This window comes from Oreochromis niloticus, unplaced genomic scaffold (genome assembly GCF_001858045.2).
Source record: "Oreochromis niloticus isolate F11D_XX unplaced genomic scaffold, O_niloticus_UMD_NMBU tig00008352_pilon, whole genome shotgun sequence".
In the NCBI taxonomy this organism is placed as follows: domain Eukaryota; kingdom Metazoa; phylum Chordata; class Actinopteri; order Cichliformes; family Cichlidae; genus Oreochromis; species Oreochromis niloticus.
The window spans coordinates 626-10,322 of record NW_020329136.1 but is presented as its reverse complement, the minus strand read 5'-3'; the positions used below and the strand labels follow the sequence as shown (position 1 = coordinate 10,322).

Here is a 9,697-nt window from a genome sequence, read left to right as displayed (position 1 = left end):
CATTACATTAGAAAATAAAATACTTGTTTTATATTTGTTTGTATTTTTGTAAGATATACAATACATACACGGAGTTTATCTGACGTAGTGTTCAGTGTCATCCAAGTGACTCTAGAGGATGAAAGCTGCTGGAGTGTGTGCTAATGTCTATAGCAGGGGTGTCCAAACTACGGCCCGTGGTCCATTTCTAATTGGCCCGCAAGAAATGTTATAAATAGAATAGAATATGGCCCGCACTTCAACTTTTGCTTGAGTGTAATGCACTTCTTAGTTTTAACACCAGGGGAAGCTGCTGTTGATCAAGGCAGTTGCTCCACCAAAAAGGACAATCCTAGAAGAAATTTACCCCAAGTTACTGAACATGGCAGAACCAAAGAAGCGAAAGGTAGAAAGTGTGTGCAGAAAATTTCAGACACGGTGGGAGAGTGAATATTTCTTCAAAGAATTCAAGGGAAGTGTCTGTTGATCTGCACTGAAACTGTGCAGTTATGAAAGAGTGTAATGTACGACATCATTATGAAACCAAACATCAGGTCTATGCATCCTACACTGGTGCTGAGCGAGAGCAGAAAGTAAAGCAAATGGTAGCTGTCCTGCAGGGTCAGCAACAGTATTTTTTGTGCTCAAAAAGTCAGGAAAAGCTACAATAGCCAGCTATGAGGTGGCCCAACCCTCGCAAGACGTGGAGTTACAGAGGAGCTGCTCGATCTTAAGAGTCTAAAAGGCACAACAACAGGTATGGATACTTTTGAAGCTGCGTCAGACTCAACTGACAAAATGGGACTTAAATGGACAAGCTGTGTGAAGATACAACAGACGGGCTCCAGCTATGGCGGGTGCACACAAGGAATGGCGTCTAGATGTGCGCTGAGGTGAAAGAGGCTGGAGGTGAGGCTGTTGAAATGCACCTACTGTTCACCAAGAAGCCCTTTGTGCCAAGACAGTCAATCTTGGAGATTAATGAACACTATTGTAAAAACTGTCAACATAATTCGAGCAAGTGGACTGTACCACGGAGAATTCAGGCTTTCCTTTCTGATCGGTGCTGAATATGGGGATCTACTCTACTACTCTACGCGCTGGCTAAGCCGCGGTGCTGCTGAAGCGTCTTTACTCCCTGAGATCAGAAATTGACCATTTTTGAAAGAGAAGGACCGACCTCTTCATGAGCTGAATGACCCTCTATGGTTGGCAGACCTTGCATTTTTAGTTGATCTTACTGATCATTTAACCACCCTGAACAAGAGCCTACAAGGGAAAGAGCAGCTTGTACCACAACTTTATGCGCACATGAAAGCATTTTGTGTGAAGCTCAATCTCTTTAAGACACAACTGCGCAACTTCAACGTTGTGCACTTCCCCACACTGTCCAAGACCAGAACTGCTTATCCACAGGCCAACCTTTCTGCTAAAAAAGGGAAATATGTGTCTGTGATTACATGTCTCGAAACAGAATTCAGACAGCGCTTCCAGGATTTTTCTGCCAGTTCTACAGGAGCTTGGAAAAGGAAAAGTGTCCTCTGATGAGACGCCACGTGAAAAAATGATCAGTCTATTTGGCTCAGATTTGCTCCTTGGTCAAATGACATTTGTCCGGATTTTTGGCACAAGTGGTGTCAGATCAGCAAAAGTAAAACGAAAACAAAAATGGGTACATTTTCAAATCCTTTTTTATGGACAGAATCGTCCTGTTGGACACAAGAAGCAGACTCCAAAAAACTTTGAGACTCTGCAGAAGTCTGATTAGGCTGCTGTTTATCCAACTGGCTCACTGTGGTTTTTATGAAGTCATCTGTAATGTGTCACCTTTCTGTAGAATGAAGAAGTGCTTCCCTTCTTTTAAAGAAATACAGGCTTACAAAGATCCTCTAAACATGTTTCTGAAATAATCCTAAACACAATCATTAAATCAAAACTGCAAGAAACAATTTATTTAATCACTCTTCTTCACTTAATTCCTAACTTAGTAAAAAACAAAACAAAACAAAAAATAGACAAAAACTCTTCTGCTGTCTCACCCTGTCAGTGTTCATGCTGTTGCAAGAACAGGTGGAGGTGCAGGTGGAACTTTGACTTCACTGTGGTTTCTATGTGCAGGCAGGAGTGTGACATTCAGAACAGCAGAGGATTGGGTGCGCGGTGACTCCTGCTGCGACGCCCCGTCTGAGTGTCCTGAGCTCCTGGTCCTCAGCAGACGGCCCACACACTCATTTATCACCATGTCTTTATCCTGCCTGTAAGAAAGCAAAGACAAGGCTAACATTACAAACAGCCAGCAACCAATCCCTTTTACTCCACCGCCAAAAACCAGTGAGAAACACTAGCTAGTATTAACTTGGAATCAAAGTCCACTAGGGCTGCCACAAACAATTATTTTGATAGTCAACTAGTCACCGATTATTTTTGCGATTAGTCGACTAATCGGATCATGCATCCATTGGACGTAAAACGTAAGCTTATTGCACCAGCAGCATCTGCTCTTATATAACATTAGCTTACAGTTTTAAGTGTTTAGGGCAGGGTGCCCAATCCTAGTCCTCGAGAGCTACTGTCCTGCAGCTTTTAGATTCATCCTTGTTCCAACACACCTGAATCAAATGAATGTCTTGTTATCAGGCCTTTGCCAAACTTGATGACATGCTGAAGAGGTCATCAAACCATTTGATTCAGCTATGTTGGAGTAGGGATGCATCTAAAAGCTGCAGGACAGTAGCTCTCGAGGACTAGGATTGGGCACCCCTGGTTTAGGGTATGTGCTAACTAAAAATAAAGACAAGATGATAGTTTATTAAATTTAATGAGATTTACAGATTGTTTCGGTAAAGTTTAATAAACTCCTTGCTATCTAAAATATAACGGGACACCGGAGTATATTCTGAACATCTCACACTTCTGATAATCAGTTGTCTGCTTGACGTTTATTCGGCCGTGTATGAACTATAACTTTAATCTCAGCAAACCGATTTACTCAGGAACAAATAAAATACTAAAAAAAAAGGCCAAACAATAACATTTTTAAGTTATCTAACTGACTTATATATGTTAACCTGAGTAGCGAAAGACGGTGGTGCGTTTGAAAACGATTTGCCTGGAGTCCGGTGTTCTCACGGGCTCTAGTGAGCCTTGCCCCGGCTAGCTATGGAGCTAGTGGGTAACAGACGTCTCCGAAAATGTCGGAGCGCTTTTGAAAATATGCGGTGTCTTGATAAACTGAGCAGATATTTGAGGTTTACACAGCTACATTCTCGCCTGAAAATATGTTAAACGTTTATTTGTGACCCAGAAAGATTAATAAGAGTAATATTAAACTAACTAGCTGCCGCCATTGTTGAAAACTGAGCAGGGCCGCGCTATGAATTCTGGGACACTGCTTCTTCGGAGTGTAACGGCAGCTGGCATCCTTGTACATGCAGTGCTGCCATCTTCTGTTTCAGTCCGTTATTACACTCTTAAATCCTACTACTTATTCCTGCGTCTTTTGTGATCTTACAAAGCTCAAACCACGCGTCGACTATTAAATCAGTCGTGACTGTAATCGTGACTAGTCGACTAATCGTGGCAGCCCTATTCAGCAACAAAGACGCATCAAAAAAGTCACGGCCATCAGAGCAACATCAGAGAAACAATAAAGTCTAACCATGGAAGGTATATAGAAATATGCATAAAGACACAAAAACAAAGAACATCGACAATGAGCACCTTCGTTTTGCTGAAAGTGATATAGCTTTCTCTTCCCATCAACTGAAACCACCAACATTTCAGGTGTGCATGCTGGGCAGCTGAAGCTGACATCACAGCACAGCTGCTCTTCCTCATCAAGAAAGCTGTGCTGCAGTGCAATCAACTATTACATTTAGGCAAAGATTACTTTTCATCCCTAAATGATTGACGGTCAGAAACTCTGACCTTGTCTCTACAGACAGCAGAGCTGCTGCCTTCCTGTGGGTAGGAGTTCATTTTTACCCATCACCCAGTTAAATTTCACTGGGTCTGTCTCATTTATAATGCTACTAAAGATGTTTGAAAGGGTTTCCCAGATATGGGTTATTTCTAGTCCCAGATTAAAAGAATAATTCAGTGAAGACCTCCATTTAAACAACTTTAAGCCTAGCACTAGGCTTAATCCATGTCTGGGAAACTGCAGCATTATCCATGGAGGCATGAGCATTTAGCATAATATAGACAACAACCTCTTTAACTTACCCTAAAATCTGACTTGACTAACTCCAAGAAGGGAAACCCTGCTTTTACTGTCCAGGAAATGGAGATCAGTCACCCAGTGCAAGTGCAACTGTCATTTAAACTCAGTCTACAGTCAGACCAAAAGCCACCTCGCCAAATGTATTTACACAGCTGTGTGGCCAAAGGCAGGGGGCAGCTTGGGTACGGCTGTAAACATTAGCCTCTTTAACTGCAGCTGAACGCCATCCCTCATTGTCTGCTACTTACAATGCAGTTAGAAAACAAGATCTACGGGTTTTCCTAATATCATTCACCACTGAAAAATATTTTGGTCTGTTAGATATTTCAGCAGCATACACAATTTACATCCAATACTGCAACAAGCTTACTTACCAGCATTTTTTTTTATCAGATAAACTCAAATGAAACAAGTTGGTTAATTGGAAACAATTTCAACTTTCAAATCATGTCACTCTGTGTTTATTGGAAAGGAGATTAAAATGCATGATAGGCTGAACCCACCCGAGGGACTCATAAAGTTTGATCTATGAATTCCTGATACATTTTTGCTTTATAGAGGCAGAAATGTTGACCATGAAAGCTTTTTGTAGTGAACTATGCTGCTTTCACCTACAAAGCATCCAGAGCACACAGTACATGTTGCTATAAGCTACACCACATAGCTGCTACAATTTAAACACACCCACAATTTGTGTATAATCGCTATCGCCAACTATGTCTCAAGAGCATATGACCTGTTGATAAAACTCACTGTTATGAAGATAGATTGGTTCCAGTGTCTTCATGAAACGCTGCCTTTATCCATCTTCTGGGGCGTGCCTGCAGTGGACTTGTGAACAGTTCCTTGTGAGGGAGCTGCTGGTGGAGCTCACAAGGTCCTCCTTCATTCCTACCATGAGCTTCAGTCTTCCTGATCTTTCTCAAACACGCCTCTCTCAGTGGGTCAACAGAACATCTGGCACAGGACAGCTGTGATGAAAGAAAAGGAAGAGGTTTCTCCAAACCTCTGGACCAAGGAAACCCAGCTGGGTCCTGATGGTCTCCCACACTACTTTCACCCCGGGTGGACGTAGCTGTCGATAATAATCGGCACTCTGTTCACTGTTAGGAAAGGAAAAGAACAAGTTACACTACAGTACTGATACCTTCTGCTGCTCTTTTCAAACTTGCCACCTTACCAGGCTGTAGAGTGCTCTGAACACTTAAACACTTTGAAATCCATTACACACTCTCACAGTCTTAGGTGAAAATCTCCAAGGACAGCATTACACTTTTGCTATGAACAGTAACTCTGGAGCTCTGTGGAGTGTGCAGATGATCTCATTACTGTCTAAAAATGGATAACAAAACCGAAGGAGTGCCGAATCATTGACAAATACAGAGTAACAGGTGTGCAGCATGGCTAACTAGGTAGCAACAAGCCTCTAACACAGCAGCGTGTATGCTAGCGGCTAATCTAGCGAAGAAATGAACAGAGTGCTTTTAGGTGTTGTAGAAGGATAAGATGATAAGCTGTGTGTCTTTTTCAGAATGACCTGCTTGTATTTACCTTCATTGATGAGTGGGACTAGGTAGGTGTGCTGAAAAGAGGCCAAAAAGCTGAGGCTGAAGAGCGTGGTGTAAAGCTAGTGGCGCCGCCAGCAGGTTTCCAAGCAGGGATTCCTGGTAGCAGGAAGGCTTTGGCTTGGTACGCCGTCCAACATTGGCAGTCCCATTTTGTGAAAGGCAATGGAAAACTAGCTAGGTTTCCATGTGTAATTTGTGTGCAACAATATTGCACAAGAAACTTAATAGCTCATTTAGAGAACCCCTGCCCCGCCCCGCCCCAAAAAACCAAGTGTTGAAGAACAGAAGATAAATGTCCTTTTTTTTCAGTTCTCCCTGGCCGGTCGCTTGGCGTAAGACGTGTGACGGAGCGCTCCGGTGCAGAGCGTCCCGAGTTCGACTCACGGACTCGCTGCCACGGCCCTGCCTTGGGGACGGGGAGACGCCAAGTTGCGTCTCCCTTTTTCCTGCTCTCCACAACTCCTCCGCATGCTATACATCTCTTTTATTCATCATGTTTGTAAGACAGCTAACTAAGAATATCTGACTTTTAAAGAATATTAACTAACACGTGTGAAATGTATTGTTTTTTTCTTAATATGTCACATTGCCTGTGTGACTGAAAGGTAGTTTTTAGGTAGTGTTACTTCTATTTTTCTTAATATCACAGGTAACTATTTAAATGACTTACATATTTTTCTCAAGCTCTAGCTCGACATGCAGGACAAAGGTAAGTCCGTACTTAATGTCAACACAAATATTTAGAAAAGTTTTAAAAATGATGTAGTGAACTGACTGTAGTCTCTTGTTTTTACATTAGGTATAGCCTGTGGCTGAGGGATCAGAGGTGAGGTAAAAACACATAACAGAAGAAAAGTAAATTGAACAACTCGGTGATCTGTGAATTCATGCTTTTCTTTTTGTCTTTTTGTCTTCAGGTGCTTTACACTTGTCCTCTCCAGCATTCAGCACTTCAGACACTCAACGTCCAAGACGGAGCTAACAAAGAGAGATACTCCACCCAGAAGACAGCCTTACCCAGCCCGATGAGAAGGATGGATGACCAAATGACAAACTGGAGAGTGGTGCTGTGTTCCAGCTATGTAAGTTATCACCTCACATTGGCTACAAACTGTCTTGAAGACTAAATCCTTCCAATAGCTGGTATAAATCATCGTCCTACAGTACTGTAGGTTTAAGTTTATTTATAGTTATTGTGTGTATATGTTGAGTTTAAAATTGCATTTTAACAACATGCTGCAGCTACCAACAATGGAAATGCTGTTTTGTGTTAAAATGATGTCTTTGGTGTGTTATTGCTTTGCAGGGAAGCTGAGAGTGGACAGAGCTGCACAGAGGACCAACGATCCACTCTCAGCACTTCATACCTGACTGGCCACAGCACCACCCTCCTCCCCCAGGGTGAGGGGGTCCTGACCCCGCCTGCACAGAGGGAGTTGTGAACATGCACTTCTGTGTCGGTGGTTTAGGAGCCTCCTCACACACACACGGATGAAGCCTGTCACTGGAAGATGTCTCCATTGCATCAGCAGGACGTAAGCATTTGTACAATATTGCAGTTTGTGATGTTTTATACATGTTTTTATTGCTTCATTTCAAACTAGGAGATATAAAATAAACCAGTTTTCATAATATTTTCTGTGCATTTAGTTGTTTTCTTAATAAGTTATTCAGAACATCATTGCAACCTGTCAGCTTTTTATTGAGGATGTAGAAAGTTGCCGGTGGCCCGAGTGTGTACAGTGGGTGTTGTTTTGTCACATGGTGAAAGTGACCTCATGGGGAGCAAAAAGAACAACTGAACAATTTGGGATTCACAGACTTTGGTAATCGTTAAAAAATGAAGAAAAATTGTTCTGTGTGAACAAGAAGCTCAAATATAAACCATCCTGACACACTGACACAAATGATCTGCTATCAGTGTTTTCATGAGCCTGGGTGAAGCTATTTGCATGAGTTTAACCTCCCTGTCAAAAACTTGCATGACTCTGTTAGTACTGTAGCTTTCTCCTGTTTATTTATTCATTTGCTTATTGTAGAAGATTAATACGTTCAACAACCGATTCTTACGTGGCCTGAATGTTTGAATGTTTGCAGTTTCAGGTCCTACTGATCAGTTTTAAGTATTGGAGAAAGTGAGCAGCAATTTAATCAAATCCTGGATGAAATGGGACAAAAGGGTAATGTGACAGCCACATTAGTTCCCTTCCCTCGTTTAACAATGTGTAAGCAGACTGCTTTAACCTGCAATTTACTGCATGTTGTTAGGCTGCATGGTGCAACCACAGTCTGCTAACCACCCGTGGTGATCGAAGGTTTTGAGCTCTTGCTCGAGCTACTGATGAAGCTTTATCAATGCTTGTTAAGTTTCCCAACCACATTTCATCCCGATGGTCCAAGGCTTACATCTTTATGCTCACAAATGTACTTCTGTAATTAATCAGTAACCAATTTATTACTTTAAGTTACAGTTTGAGGGGCATTAATGAGCATAAATTAGATTTAACTGGATTATGTGTTTAGGTCAAGAGACACAGACCTTCATCTTTAAGAGGCTCTTCTTAAATGTCTGATCATGTTTGTGTTTGTCTGCAGCATCACTGCAGCAGAGAGGGTATAACACAAGGCCACAGTCATGTGGTATTCTGTCCTGCTATTAAGTGAATAAAATACTGAAAAAAACATCTAGACACTAAATACAGTCACTGGCCACTTCATTAGTTACACCTTGCCAGTACTGTTTTGGACCTTCTTTACCTTCAGAACTGCCTTAATTCTTTGTGGCACAGATTCAACAAAGACCTGGAAAGATTCCTCGCAGATTTAGTTTCACATTGACATGATAGCATCACACAGTTGCTTCAGATTTGTCGGCTTTGCATCCATGTTGCAAATCTCCTGATCCACCACATACCAAAGATAATCTGCTGGATTGACATCCGTTATAAGATGAGTATACTGTGGTCATAAAACGATGACATGGTCAGCAGCACAGCTCAGGGAGGTTGTACCTCTGGAGAGGCCTCTTCCTACACCTGAAGTTTTTACCAGTGAAAAGAACGGAGGTTTCCTCATACAGTGTTTCATCAACAGAGGAGAATTTGTTCCTCAGACTGTGCAAAAATTGCATTCATGGTTATCCTGCTGCGAGGGTGAGCTCTGAGATGGGCCCAAGCCATGCTTCCTCCTCAGCAGTCTTTATTTAACCTGATATGTCAAACCCAATAATTGTGGAAGACTCCTCTGACTCTGGAGAAGCAGTTCTGCTTTTTTTTTTTTAATGAGCAGTAATGATACTTGTAATAAATGTAGCCTTTCTGCAGCTCTGGAGGCCTGGATTGCTGAATTGAACACTGGAAATCCACCCTTGAAAACCCGTAGCTGGTCAGGCCCCTGTAGCCGGAGCAGTGGAAGGTGGCGTAGGCCCTGCTAACTGTCTCCCAGCAGGTAATCCTGAGCAGACGGGAAAACATGATGGCTGGGTGACGGTCAGGAGGAAGCATAAACAGAAGCCTGATGCACCACCAACCTGTTCATGTGTCTAACTGTTTTCCCCACTCAGCGACACACCCGCCAGGGATCAAACTCTGGTAATTGGTGATTCTTTTCTGAGACACGTGAAGACAGCAGCAACCATAGTCAATTGTCTTCCAGGGCCAGAGCAGGCGACACTGAGGGAAATTTAAAACTGCTGGCTGACGGTAAACCTGAATTCAGTAAAAATATAATTCACATCAGCATAATGACACCCGGTTACATCAATCAGAGGTCACTAAAATCAATATTGAATCAGTGTGTAACTTTGCAAACACAATGTCAGACTCTGTAGTCCCCTCCCCAATCAGACCAGGAGTGACATGTTTAGCTGCATGTTCTCCTTAAATTGCTGGCTGTCTGACTGGTGTCCAAGAAATGATGTGGGCTTGAT

The 9,697-nt window shown here is 42.4% G+C and overlaps 1 long non-coding RNA gene across 2 annotated transcripts; it reads right to left on the bottom strand.

Annotated features, from left to right (window-relative positions):
* Positions 1 to 2,157: 2,157 nt before the first annotated feature.
* LOC109201107 (uncharacterized) lies at positions 2,158 to 5,791 on the bottom strand. Of its 2 annotated transcripts, XR_003218509.1 has the most exons (4): positions 5,753 to 5,791; positions 5,439 to 5,533; positions 4,955 to 5,304; positions 2,158 to 2,234 (listed from the first exon to the last, which is right to left on the bottom strand). It is a non-coding gene; the product is annotated as an uncharacterized LOC109201107 (long non-coding RNA). The 2 variants fall into 2 exon arrangements; XR_002061107.2 differs by lacking the exon at positions 5,753 to 5,791 and having other exon boundaries at positions 5,439 to 5,585.
* Positions 5,792 to 9,697: the final 3,906 nt, after the last annotated feature.